This window comes from Triticum aestivum, chromosome 7B (genome assembly GCF_018294505.1).
Source record: "Triticum aestivum cultivar Chinese Spring chromosome 7B, IWGSC CS RefSeq v2.1, whole genome shotgun sequence".
NCBI lineage: Eukaryota > Viridiplantae > Streptophyta > Magnoliopsida > Poales > Poaceae > Triticum > Triticum aestivum.
Window position 1 is genome coordinate 609420872 of NC_057813.1, and position 12452 is coordinate 609433323.

Sequence of the window (12452 nt, forward strand, 5' to 3'; positions counted from 1 at the left end):
ATTCAAGCTTTCGATATTCATCATATTCCTTTCCTCGTTTCTAATGCTTCCTCATGCCGATGCACCTCTTAATCATTCACTTCTTCCTATTCATTTGTCCTGGAGTGCTGAAGATATTTCACAAGACTTGTGTTCCCATTCTCAATCCGTTCAAGATATTTGGAGATTGTTATCTCATTCAAGCCATTTAATTCAACCGGTGCAATCTCTCTTTAAAATCATTTTCAACGGCGTTTTCTGTTGAGTGGGCCCTAACCCACAGGTCTTTTTCCAGGATCTTACCTGACTCTTCTAATTTTCCCGGAGCTATTCCTAAATTCTTTTCGAAGTTTGACATAAGAATGAATTTTCATCAGTCATATTCTTTCTCCAAGATCGCTTTCAAAATATTTTTATCGTTGGTTCAACCTTTCTATTCTCCTGAAGCATCTCAACAATTTATGGTGGTGTTTCTCGTCGTCATTTCTCGGATTTTGAAGACCGAAGAAGAGTTCCTCTTAAATCCTTACCCGTTCTTCCAGAGATTCAGGGTTCTAGCTTTATGCCATCCTCTCATAATTGTTTTTGATTGTGAGAATTCTTTTCACCTATCCGGAGCATTTCATGAGTTGTTTCCATTTCTTTCCTCCGAAGGCCATCATGTCATAATTCTTCATTCTCAGCCTTCAGCTCTTGTTCTCCAAATCTTACTGGTGAATCGTTCAAATACCCTCTAATCAGTTCATGATCTCGTTGTTCTCATGTATTTAAACCCCCTCAAGTATCTTCATTTGTTTTCCAATTCTTTCTGGTGAATTGTGCCTTTGCTACTTTCATTTTCTATTCTTACGGTGGTTCATTCAAGATTTCACTTCCTTCGTTATCATATCAATTCATTCGTTGTTTCCAAATCCCACCGGTGGTTACATCAATACCTTCTCAAGTTTGCGCTATCTCTATCCTTAATCCCTCAAGAAGAATAAGTAGTATGCCAAATCCATTGCTTGCCATCAATTTAAATTGATGAAGGATAAGCATACAATAAATCTTATTCTTATTTCCTTGAGGTGATTCAATTCTTTTCTTCCGGAGATTGTTCATGATGAAGTAATTCTCGGTTCTAGTGTTCATCTTTTCTTTCCGGAGTTCCAAGTTCTCTCGGTTATATCATCGCGAAGCTCCATCTAAATCATTGCAAGGCTTCACCTTGTGTTTTCAACTTCTCTTCCTTTCTATCATTCTTTTATTATCGGAGTTCTTCATGAAGGCTCTACATGATGGTTCATCAAGGATTTAATTCCTTCTTGAAGTGTTCATCAAGATTCTTTTCAGAGGAGTTCAAGTATTCTTCATCTTGCATTCCAAAGTGCAATTCTTCCTACCTTATCTTTTGAGGTGGTGTTATGTCACTCTTGACAATTTCCTTCATGTTTCATGATTCATATTGTTGTCAAGAATGAGGTATTTTAAATCCATCAATCTCTTTATTGGAGTTATCTTGTGTCAGATTTCACCTAAAGCCTTCCCTAAGGAATATTTCTAATTATGGTGCTATCAATGATCCGAGTTTTCTCCTATCCTCTCGGCGAAAGAAGTTTTCATCTCTTCTTTGATCTCAAGCAAGCAATTGTTTTTTGTTAGTGGTAGAATTTCACCTCAAGTGTTGAGATGTTTCCATAAGCCCACTACTAGCTTATTCTTTTCGTTGTTGGTTTTCCAACAACTACGTTATAACATTCTTGGAAAGGTGCTTTCCAAGCTCATTTGTGGCAGAAGTTGGCATTTTCTCCTATATTCTGTTATTCCAATGATCTACCTTCTATTCTTTCTTCCGGAGGCATTGTGATGTTCCTCTTTTTACTCATCATCTCGAATTGTGAGGATCATGTTTTTTTTTCGTGCTTATCCATTTAACCGGAGTGTTGTGTCTTCTCTTCAAGTTCTTTTCATCTTATCAAGTTTTCCTTCTTCTATTAGTCGGAGTGCTGCCCAAATTATATCAATCTTATTCCTTCTCTATCTAGTTTTAACCGGAGTGGTTTCAATATCTATCTTATCACTAAACCTCTTGGTTCTCGTCGTATCCCTTGTTCCTCTTTTCTAACAGAGTGTTTTCAACTTTGTTCATCTTCGTTGTTTTCTTTCTTTCATTTTGCTCAACCTCTCAAGGTTCATGGTTTCACTCGTTTGTCGGAGAAGCAACTTAGTTTTACCTCTTCTCTTCCTCTTCAGTTTCTCTCCGGTGCCATCCTAGATCTCGGGACGAGATCCTCTCGTAGTGGTGGAGTGTTGTAACACCCCGGATGCAACTTTCCATATCTGTAACTCCAACTCTTGCCTTTTCCGGAGATGTGATATGTTATTCCCTTCGTGGTTGGGTTTTGTCTGTTGTTTTGCATTTTGTTCATGTCATGCATCTCATCTCTTTGCATCATTTGCATTGCATCATGTCATCATGCAACCCTTTTACAAACTCATCTAAATAAAATTGTATGGATCTTCGGTCCATTTAAATCGAGGGAAATGCACATGGTGATTTCTCTTTATAACATATATCCTCCCAATATTATTAGGGAGCTATAAAAATAATATTCCATTGTTTTGGAATTAACCATAACACAATTGCAAACGAATCCCATGCCTTTCTATCTAAACCCTTGGCCTCAACTATTCCCATATTTTGTTTCATCACTTTTCAAATCTCCACCAAAATTCTCAACATTTTTGGACCTTCCTTTTACCATGTCCTAGTTCAAACCCATTTGATTTATAATCAAATGAGTTTGAATTTAAACTTGCAATCATGCCCACTTCTATTTTTCTGGGATCAAGCTCATTTTTGTGGGTCTGAGAAAATTAACTTCATGCCCAAACTCCACTCCAACCTCTCTCGGCATTTCTTCCAAGCTTCTATTTCTTTGAAATCGAGAGAGAGCCCAGCAGCCAGCAGGCCATTTAGGTCCATCTGTTAGGCCCATCAGCCCCTATCTAACCCTAGCTCGTCCCCCCTGCTCGTTATCTCTCCTTCTCGTTCCCTCTGCCCGCCGCCACACACATACGCACGCATCGAGCCAAGGGAGAGGAGCTCCCCACGCCCGATCCATGGCCTCTCTTTTCCTCCCGCGCGCCACTGCCCGGCGACCGGCCGCGCCTCCGGCCACCCATTCCTCTGCCGCCGTGCCGTCGTTCTGGCCGGCGAGCCCATCTCCTCCGTCCATCCCCATCACCCCGCTACTGCGCCGTCTTCTTCACCTCCTGCCCGCGTCCCTCTACTGCCTTGTCGCCGTCGAGCTGCGCCGCAGCGCCGACCTCGCCCCGCCCTTGCTGCTGCCGTCGCTGGAATCACCAAGGCCACCGCAAGCCTTCCCGCCTGCCCTACTTCTCCTCGCGTGACCGCGACCGTCCCTTCGGCCAAGTTCGCTGGAGTGCCACTAGGCCGTTGTTTCCCTGCCTCGCCCTCGGCGCCTCATCCCCGAGCTCCGAGTTTGCCGCCGCCTTGCTCCTCCCTCACCCGTCTATCAGGAACGCCATGGCCGCCGGCCCATGGAGTCCCACCGGCCTAGACCTGGCCGGGAACCAGATGAGCCCCATGCCTGCTTCCTGCCGCTGACCTCCACCATCGCTTCCTTGCTGCTGCCCACCCGAGGCCCTTGTGTTGCTTCGTTTCGGGTCATCAAGACCAACAAGTTCGCCTACACGGCCTCTACGTTGACCGACTGAGACGTCCCCGAATGCATCCAAATCATGAAGACCCAAGACCGCCAAGTGTACCTCTACCGCCACTGTGGGATTCGCCAAGTACCAGGATGACGACGACTCGTTAAGTTCGTCTACATGCGTGTACCACTACCGTCGCCGAGGACCCATGCAGCGCAAGCACCAAGTTCCACTACCGTCGCCCCCGGAGACATCGGATTCGTCAAGTTCCTCTTCAAAACGTGAACCACTACTTCCACGACGATGTGTGTACCACTACCGTCGACCTCGAAGACACCGTGGACGTCAGGTTCCTTGACGTGAGCCCGAACATCTACGAGTGTGTACAACTACGAAACATGTACGACTACTTCCTCTACATCCTGTGAACGACTACTTCCCTCGACGATTGTGAACCGCCCCGAAATGCACGCTTCGAAGGTATAACAGCCGAGAACGACTGTCGTGGACCGAATGCTTGTGCGTTGTATGAGATGCTCGAGTTTTGCACCGTGATCGAATTGTCTTTGCACGTTCCTAGTTTGCCATTCCACCGTCATGTGGGACACCCGGTATCTCAGTGAGTTGTCGGATCATCGGAATGTTGCCGTGGCACCATTTCCGCTGTCGTTGCCGTGGCATTCCTTTCGTTCCGCCATGGTGACCAAATGCTTCATAACATGTTCATGTCAACATTTTCATAAAATTGCTTAAAACTTGCATATGTCATCTGCATCATGACAACAACAATTAAAATGTTCAAAATTGTTGTTGCATTAAATTGCTAAATAACATGGGGATTTTTCGGAATTGTTGTTTTGTTGATCCGGCCTCATTTAAACTTGCTTAGATAGGCAGTTTCATTATGTTTCACCTCTTGCCATGTTTAACAACATTTAATATTGTTTGGTAGCTTAAACGAGATCAACTAAATAATTGCTTGTGGTGTTTCGTCAATATGCAACTCATTGCATATTGAGCTCCACTCAATTTGTAGTATTGTTGGTTGCACTTTGCCATGCCATGCCTCTTTAAACCGGTCATGTATCATATTTGTTTGTGCATCATGCCATGATTATGCTTGTGTGTTTACCATGTTGTTTGCTTCTTTCCGGGTTGCCTTCGGTTTTGTTCCGGAGTTGTGAGGATTCGTTCGACCACGTCCGCTTGTCTTCTTCATGGACTCGCTCTTCTTCCTTGCGGGATTTCAGGCAAGATGACCGCTACCCTGGATCTCACTACTATCATTGCTATGCTAGTTGCTTCGTTCTATCGCTTTGCTGCGCTACCTATCGCTTGTTCTTCAAGCCTCCCAAATTGCCATGTCAGCCTCTAACCTTTGTCACCCTTCCTAGCAAACCATTGTTTGGCTATGTTACCGCTTTTGCTCAGCCCCTCTTATAGCGTTGTTAGTTGCAGGTGAAGTTGAAGATTGCTCCATGGTGGACAGGATTATGTTGGGATATCACAATATCTCTTATATTATTAATGCATCTATATACTTGGTAAAGGGTGGAAGACTCGGCCTTATGCCTGGTGTTTTGTTCCACTCTTGCTGCCCTAGTTTCCGTCATACCGGTGTTATGTTCCCGGATTTTGCGTTCCTTACGCGGTTGGGTGATTTATGGGACCCCCTTGACAGTTTGCTTTGAATAAAACTCCTCCAGCAAGGCCCAAACTTGGTTTTACCATTTTCCTCACCTAGCCCTTTTTCCCCTTGGGTTTCCGGAGCCCGAGGGTCATCTTTATTTTAACACCCCCCCCCCCCGGGCCAGTGCTCCTTCGAGTGTTCGTCCGAAATGAGCAGCCTGCGGGGCCACCTCGGGGCAACTTGAGGTCTGGTTTTACTCGTAGCTTGACTTATCCGATGTTGCCCTGAGAACGAGATATGTGCAGCTCCTATCAGGATTGTCGGCGCATCGGGCGGCTTTGTTGGTCTTGTTTTACCATTGTCGAAATGTCTTGTGAACCGGGATTCCGAGTCTGATCGGGTCTTCCTGGGAGAAGGTATATCCTTCGTTGATCGCGAGAGCTTATCATGGGCTAAGTTGGGACACCCCTGCAGGGTTTAAACTTTCGAAAGCCGTGTCCACGGTTATGGGCAGATGGGAATTTGTTAATGTCCGGTTGTAGATAACTTGACACTTGACTCAATTAAAACGCATCAACCGCGTGTGTAGCCGTGATGGTCTCTTCTCGGCGGAGTCCGGGAAGTGAACACGGTTTCGGGTTATGTTTGATGTAAGTAGGAGTTCAGGATCACTTCTTGATCATTGCTAGCTTCACGACCGTTCCTTTGCTTCTCTTCTCGCTCTTATTTGCGTATGTTAGCCACCATATATGCTTAGTCGCTGCTGCAACCTCACCACTTTACCCATTCCTTTCCCTTTAAGCTTTGCTAGTTTTGATACCCATGGTAATGGGATTGCTGAGTCCTCGTGGCTCACAGATTACTACAACAACAGTTGCAAGTACAGGTTATGCGATGATCATGACGCGAGAGCGATGTTTGCTTGTTTGAAGTTCTTCTTCTGCTTCTTCTTCGATCAGGGGATAGGTTCCAGGTCGGCAGCCTGGGCTAGCAGGGTGGATGTCGTTTGAGTTTCTGTTTGTGTTTCATCCGTAGTCGGATGATGCTCTCATGTATTGTGATGTTGTATTTGTGTGACATTCTATGCCTTATGTATGTATACCCATCTATTATGTAATGTTGATGTAATGATATCCACCTTGAAAAAGCGTTTCAATATGCGGTTCTATCCTTGGTGGGACCTTCGAGTCTCTTTAGGATAGTATCGCATATTGGGCGTGACAGAATGCACCCGAGCTGAAGCGAGTACCCCTTGACTATAGATTTGGGCTCCGTTGGATGCCCGTCGGAGTCCACTTGAGTGAATTCCTCCTTGAGGGTGCGGAGCGCATTCGGGCGCCGGTCCTTCCTTTGCTTCTTCGATTGGCTGCCATCTGTGTGTGCGCCGCCATCATCAGTGGTGGCATCCTCGGCGGCACCATTAGTGGTGTCATTCCCGACGCCACTAGGGGTTGTGTAGTCAGGATCGGTGTCTTCCGCGGCGTCCTCATAGCGGTGAGGTTGTTCCTCCATCTCCTGGGACAGCTCCCAGGATGCTTGCCGCCTGAACCACCGGCCTCATCGTTGTGGGCCATGTTTCGCTCTAAATAGGAAAACAGTTTGGTCAAAAAGTTGGTTATTGTCAAGGAACAAGATCATGGTCTCATCATTTAGGGTTTGTCGACACCGAGGCATCCTAAAAGCTAAGCTTTTATCATTTAGGGTTTGTCAACGCCGAGGCACCCTAAAAGCCTAAGCGTACATCATTTAGGTTCTCATCGACACCGAGGCATCCGGGGCAGCCAAGTTAAGTTTTCATCATTTAGGGTTTATCGATGCCGAGGCACCCTAGGTTGGGCCTAATCACTTGGCACCAATCACTTGTCTCTATTGCCACATATGTTGGGTTTATCATCTAGGGTTTATCGATGCTGAGGAGAATTCTAAGTTGGGCCTAATCACTTGGCTCTATTGCCACCTATGGTTTAATGCAGCAAGAATAAAGGGACAGTTGATCCTACTTAATTAAGTACTAAGATACCCCGGCCCATGCATTAGTAGCAAGTACCCCATATGTCCGATTTTTAGCAAAGTCATGCTAAAATTCACGGAAAATTTCAGCATGACCTTTGCTGAAAATAGGACATATGGAGTACCCGAATTTGCCGGAACGGAAGTTAATCGACATTTCGGCAAACTCAAGGGCCTCTCGGGGTACCTGCAAAATCATCACGACACAATGGTCAGAGAGAAAACCCAACCACAGACCATATGGTCCTTTGCTTTCATATGGACAAAAATCAGCTCAACTTATGTGAGCTTCCATTCCAGATATAATAGGTCACCCAACAAAAAATCATCAATAGTTTAGCAAGTCTGTACAAACACAGAAAGAATAGAAAGTTTGCTACCTATTTAAACACAGAAACAAAACGCTACTTGAAACTTCTGCTACATTTGGACCATGGCAATTTACTTTCATGGAGCATGACAAATGTATTTTACAGATCATGGCATTGTTTTTACTATATCCACCATGGCAAATTTCTTTTCTTTTTGCAACATGGCAAATTTCTTTTGGACCGGGCCATGGCAAATATAGTCTATGCATCATGAAAATTATAGTGTATGGATCATGGCATTTTTATTCTAGATTTTTATTCTATGGATCATGCCAGGAAATTATAGTGTATGCATTTTTTTTAATCTCTGGATCATGATCCAACAAAATTGCCATATCCCATGGCAAATATAGCCTATGCATCATGGAATTTATACAGTATGGTTCATGGCATTTTTTTGTCTATGGATCATGATCTATAGAACATTTTAGTCCATGTCATTTTCTGAAACATATTTTTGCCATGGCAATTTTGAATAAATAGACATACTTCTCAAAAGAGGCATGAGCAAAGACTCTACAGTGAAATGAAAAAAACCTTGGAAATATATTTATGATAACTCTAAATGGATCAGCAGGTGCAGATGCAGTTGTAAAAAAAGGTATGCATTTGCAGCAGCTTTGTTCTGATTATGACACCATTCTATTAAGAAGGCAAAATAACATTATCATCCCAATTCATAGTTGAAGTTGAAGACCCTAAGCTTTAAAATGCCAAGTCTCACTTACGCATGTTAACTTATTTACCAGTTCAGAACTATCACCAGAAAATAGTAAATCCACATTGACCACATAATATTATTTTGCAACCACTCAGTTTGTCATTGACTGGGACACTTGAAGCACAAAACAACTAATGTAGAGCTAGGTCTACTTTGGTTCTGACAGATCACATCCTGGTGCATATGTGGGGTTTCTTACTTAGAAAATACAAAACTTCTATTATTGTTTTTATTTTTAACCAGAGCCTAACCACCTCTACAGTTTACAAACTGATTCAATAATCACTAATCAGGCATGGAAAATTATTTTAGCCATGATCCCTGAGGATTAGAGCCTCCACAAGTCAGAGAAAATTAGTGTCTCCACTTATGTTGTCAATGCTTGTTGTATGTTTGGCTTAAGGGTTTTCCTTTTCAAATTCTGACTCTATTTCTAAACAAAGTAGGCTTCTATCCTGTCTAGAATGTAATGAAGATGTCTTGGATAAGCTGAGTGTTGTAATGAAGATGTCTTGGTGAGACTTGATATATGTCCAAAATTAGAAAAATCACAAGGTACTTTCTCTACCTAATAAACTCCATATGACCACATAAAACCCTATTTAACACACCTGTAAAGAGGAACAACCCCCCTAAGGAGCTAGAAAGGTATATCGCCCACTGCCTCGTCGAATGTCTGTCAAGGGAAGAGATAAAGAGCATATAAAACATTACCCACACAAAAAAATGAGAGCATGTAAAAAATTTAAAAACGAGAACCATATTGACCAATCTAAACTTGACATTACACTTGGCACGGAGGTAGTACACAATGACATAGTAGTTACCAGTTTTCTCCTGTATGAGCTGTAGCAATCCCCACATACAAGAAAAAACCGAAAGCAAAGCTTTACTCTCCCAACAAGATTCTAAGCATACTACTTGACTAATAATAGAAAGCCCATGACAGTGAGGGTATCTAATACAGTAGTATTTCTAATTCTATGAGCCTGCAAGTTTGTGAAATTGACACAAACCAATTTGGTTAGCAAGTCACGGCAGGGTGCGGTCGCGGTGCTGTGAGCACGCCTTGGGCGGGGCCAGGGCGCGGCCCGAGCGTAGTGGAGGCGCGGTCGCTGTGCGGTGAGCGCGCCTGGGCGGGGCCAGGGCGCGGCCAGGGGCCGAGGGGAGCACGACCACGGGGGGCGGCAACCAGGAGCTGGGGCGCGGTGGTGCGAAATCTACGGCGACGAAAATCGAAGGGGGGGAGGGGAACCGGTGTAGCTCACCGAGAGGAAGACGATGGCGAGCTCGTGCGGGGTCGGGGTTGACGAGGTGACGCGGATCGACGGTGAGGCCGCGGTGGCCGGAGGTGGAAGAAGACCTCGATCTGCATGATGCAAAGTGGTCGAGCTCGAACGGCTGGCCGTAGATGACGTAGAAGAACACTCCAGAGCTCCTGGACTCCTTGGTGGGGTGCGGGGACGATGGTGGTCGTGGGGACGATGTGGTGTCGACGGGGACGACCTAGTCGGGTGAAGCAGCACGAGGGAAGGGGGAGTGGGGAGGTGCTAGGGTGTGGAGCGGTCGCGGGGGTCGTCGGAGCGGGCGCGGGGGAGCCGGAGCGGGTGTGGAGCGGGCACGGGGGTCGTTGGAGCGGGCCGGGGGTCGTCGGAGCGGGTGTGGCGGGGGAGGGAAGGGGGATCTGGCGAGGGAGAGGGAAGGGGGGATCGGGCGAAGGGGTATCCAGCTATAGCAATGGTGCACCACCCTGTGGTGCGCCATTAGTAACTGTTTTTTATAGCAATGGCGCACCCTCCTCTGGTGCGCCATTAGTAACATTCTTTTTCATTATTTCTTGTTGCATCTAATAATTTGTTTTTTTATCAAATTTGTTATTTTCATGAGGACTAGAACAGAAGATATCATCAAATATCATCATTTTTTTTGAAAATATCATCAAATTTGTTTTTTATTTTTAATTGAAAATATCATCAAATTTGTTATTTGAAGATATCATCAAATTTCTTATTTGAAAATATCATCAAATTTATTATTTAAAAATATCTTCAAAAAGTGGGGGAGGGTGCGGGTGTCAGCGGTGGCGGTGGAGCGGGCCGGGGGAGGGTGCGGGGTGTCAGTGGCGGCGGTGGAGCGGGGGAGGGTGCGGTGGGTCGTCGGCGGTGGTGGAGCGGGGGAGGGTGCGGTGGTTCGTCGGCGGCGGTGGAGCGGGGGAGGGTGCGGGGGTCGTCGGCGGCGGTGGAGCGGGGGGAGGGTGCAGGGGGTGCTCGGGCGGGGGCTGGCGAGGGGGATAGCTATCGAGAGGGAGGGGGTTCGAGATCGAGTGTCCTCATGAATATTCAATATTTTTTCATATTTAATATGAAAAAATATCATCAAATTTTAAAAAATATTCATGAATTCAAAAAGTGCCCATGAAATTTAAAAATATTCATGATATCAAAAAGTGCCCGAGAAATGAAGGCTACAATTTAAATACAATCGATCTTAGCTAGCTATCTGTTCACAATCTTCTTGCCCTTCTTTTTCGCAAATGGAGTTCTTCTGTGGAACGGACGTCCTTGCTTCTTCTTGTGGTGTGTGCTCCTACTTCATCGTCGTCGTCATGTTCGATCTTCGGGTCGCCGTACTTGTCGAAGTCTTGCTCATTGGGTACTCCATCCATTCCGATGATCTTCCTTTTGCCTCTCCTCATGACAACACAACTGGGCTTTGACGGGTCGGTAATGAAGAAGCATTGGTCCACTTGGGAAGCCAGTACCCATGGCTAATTTTTCGCGGTGACGTTTGCGCCCGCGGTCTTGGATTTGGCTTCGGGTATAACCATGGTGGTGAAATACCAGTCTTCTTTTAGGACGCTCTTGGCCCATCTGACACGGAACATCGGGACCTGCTCTCCAGCGTAGCTCAGCTCCCAGATCTCCTTGATCCTTCCGTAGTATCTGTCCTTGTCATTGCCGGTGTAGGATTCCATCGTTACCCCGGAGTTCTGATAACCATCGCTCTTCATGTCCTTGTTCTCAGTGTAGAATGTGTAGCCGTTGATATCGTACGCCTCATAGGTCATCAGGTTGTGCTCGGCGCCCTGTGACAAGGCGAATATGAGTTGTTCTTCCGCGGAAGAATCCTCATGTAAAGGGTACGACAGAAGCTTCTGCTTGAACCAACGCGTGAAACATGAGTTGTGCTCTTTGATTATATCTCCGTCCGTCCTCTGTTGGCCTTGGTCATTGTACGTCTTCTCAATAAAGGTTTTGTGCTCTACCACCCAAGGATCGACCACGTCTATGTGTTGTAGCGCGACTAGCTTTGCTCTTTCAAAGTCGACGAGTCGACCCTCGAAGTCGACATGCATTTCGCGGCGACCCTCATGGTGACCCCATCCAGCGAGCCTGCCGAGGTGCCTGTTGACGGGCAGACCAACGGGGTTCTCGATGCCTAGATAATTCGTGCAGAAGGAGATGCACTCTTCAGTCAGAAAGCCCCTGGCTATACTTCCCTCTGGACGTGACATGTTGCGAACATATCCTTTGATGACACCATTCATCCTTTCGAACGGCATCATGTTGTGCAGGAACATCGGCCCGAGTTGGATGATATCCTCCATGATATGGACCAGCAGATGCACCATAACGTCGAAGAATGCGGGCGGGAAGTACATCTCAAGCTCGCATAGTATCACCACGATCTCTTCCTGTAGCCTTCTGAGTTGCCTCACGCCAATCGACTTCTGAGAGATGACGTCGAAAAAGTTGCATAGGCCAAATAGCGTTTCACGGACGTGCGCGTCCATGATCCCACGGATTGCAACTGGAAGTATCTGCGTCATCAGCACGTGACAGTCGTGAGGCTTCATCCCGTTGAACTTTTGCTTCGCTGGATCTAGGTATCTGCTTATCTTCCCCGCGTAAACGTAAGGAAGTTTTACTCCTAGGAGGCAGGTGAAAAACTGCTCGATCTCCTCCTGACTTAGAGTGGAGCACGCGGGAGGGTAGTCATTTCCGGTCTTCTTGGCCTTTTTGCCTTTGCGACAACTTTCTGTGTCCTGCTTTCGCCTCCATCATCATCATCATCATCATCATTA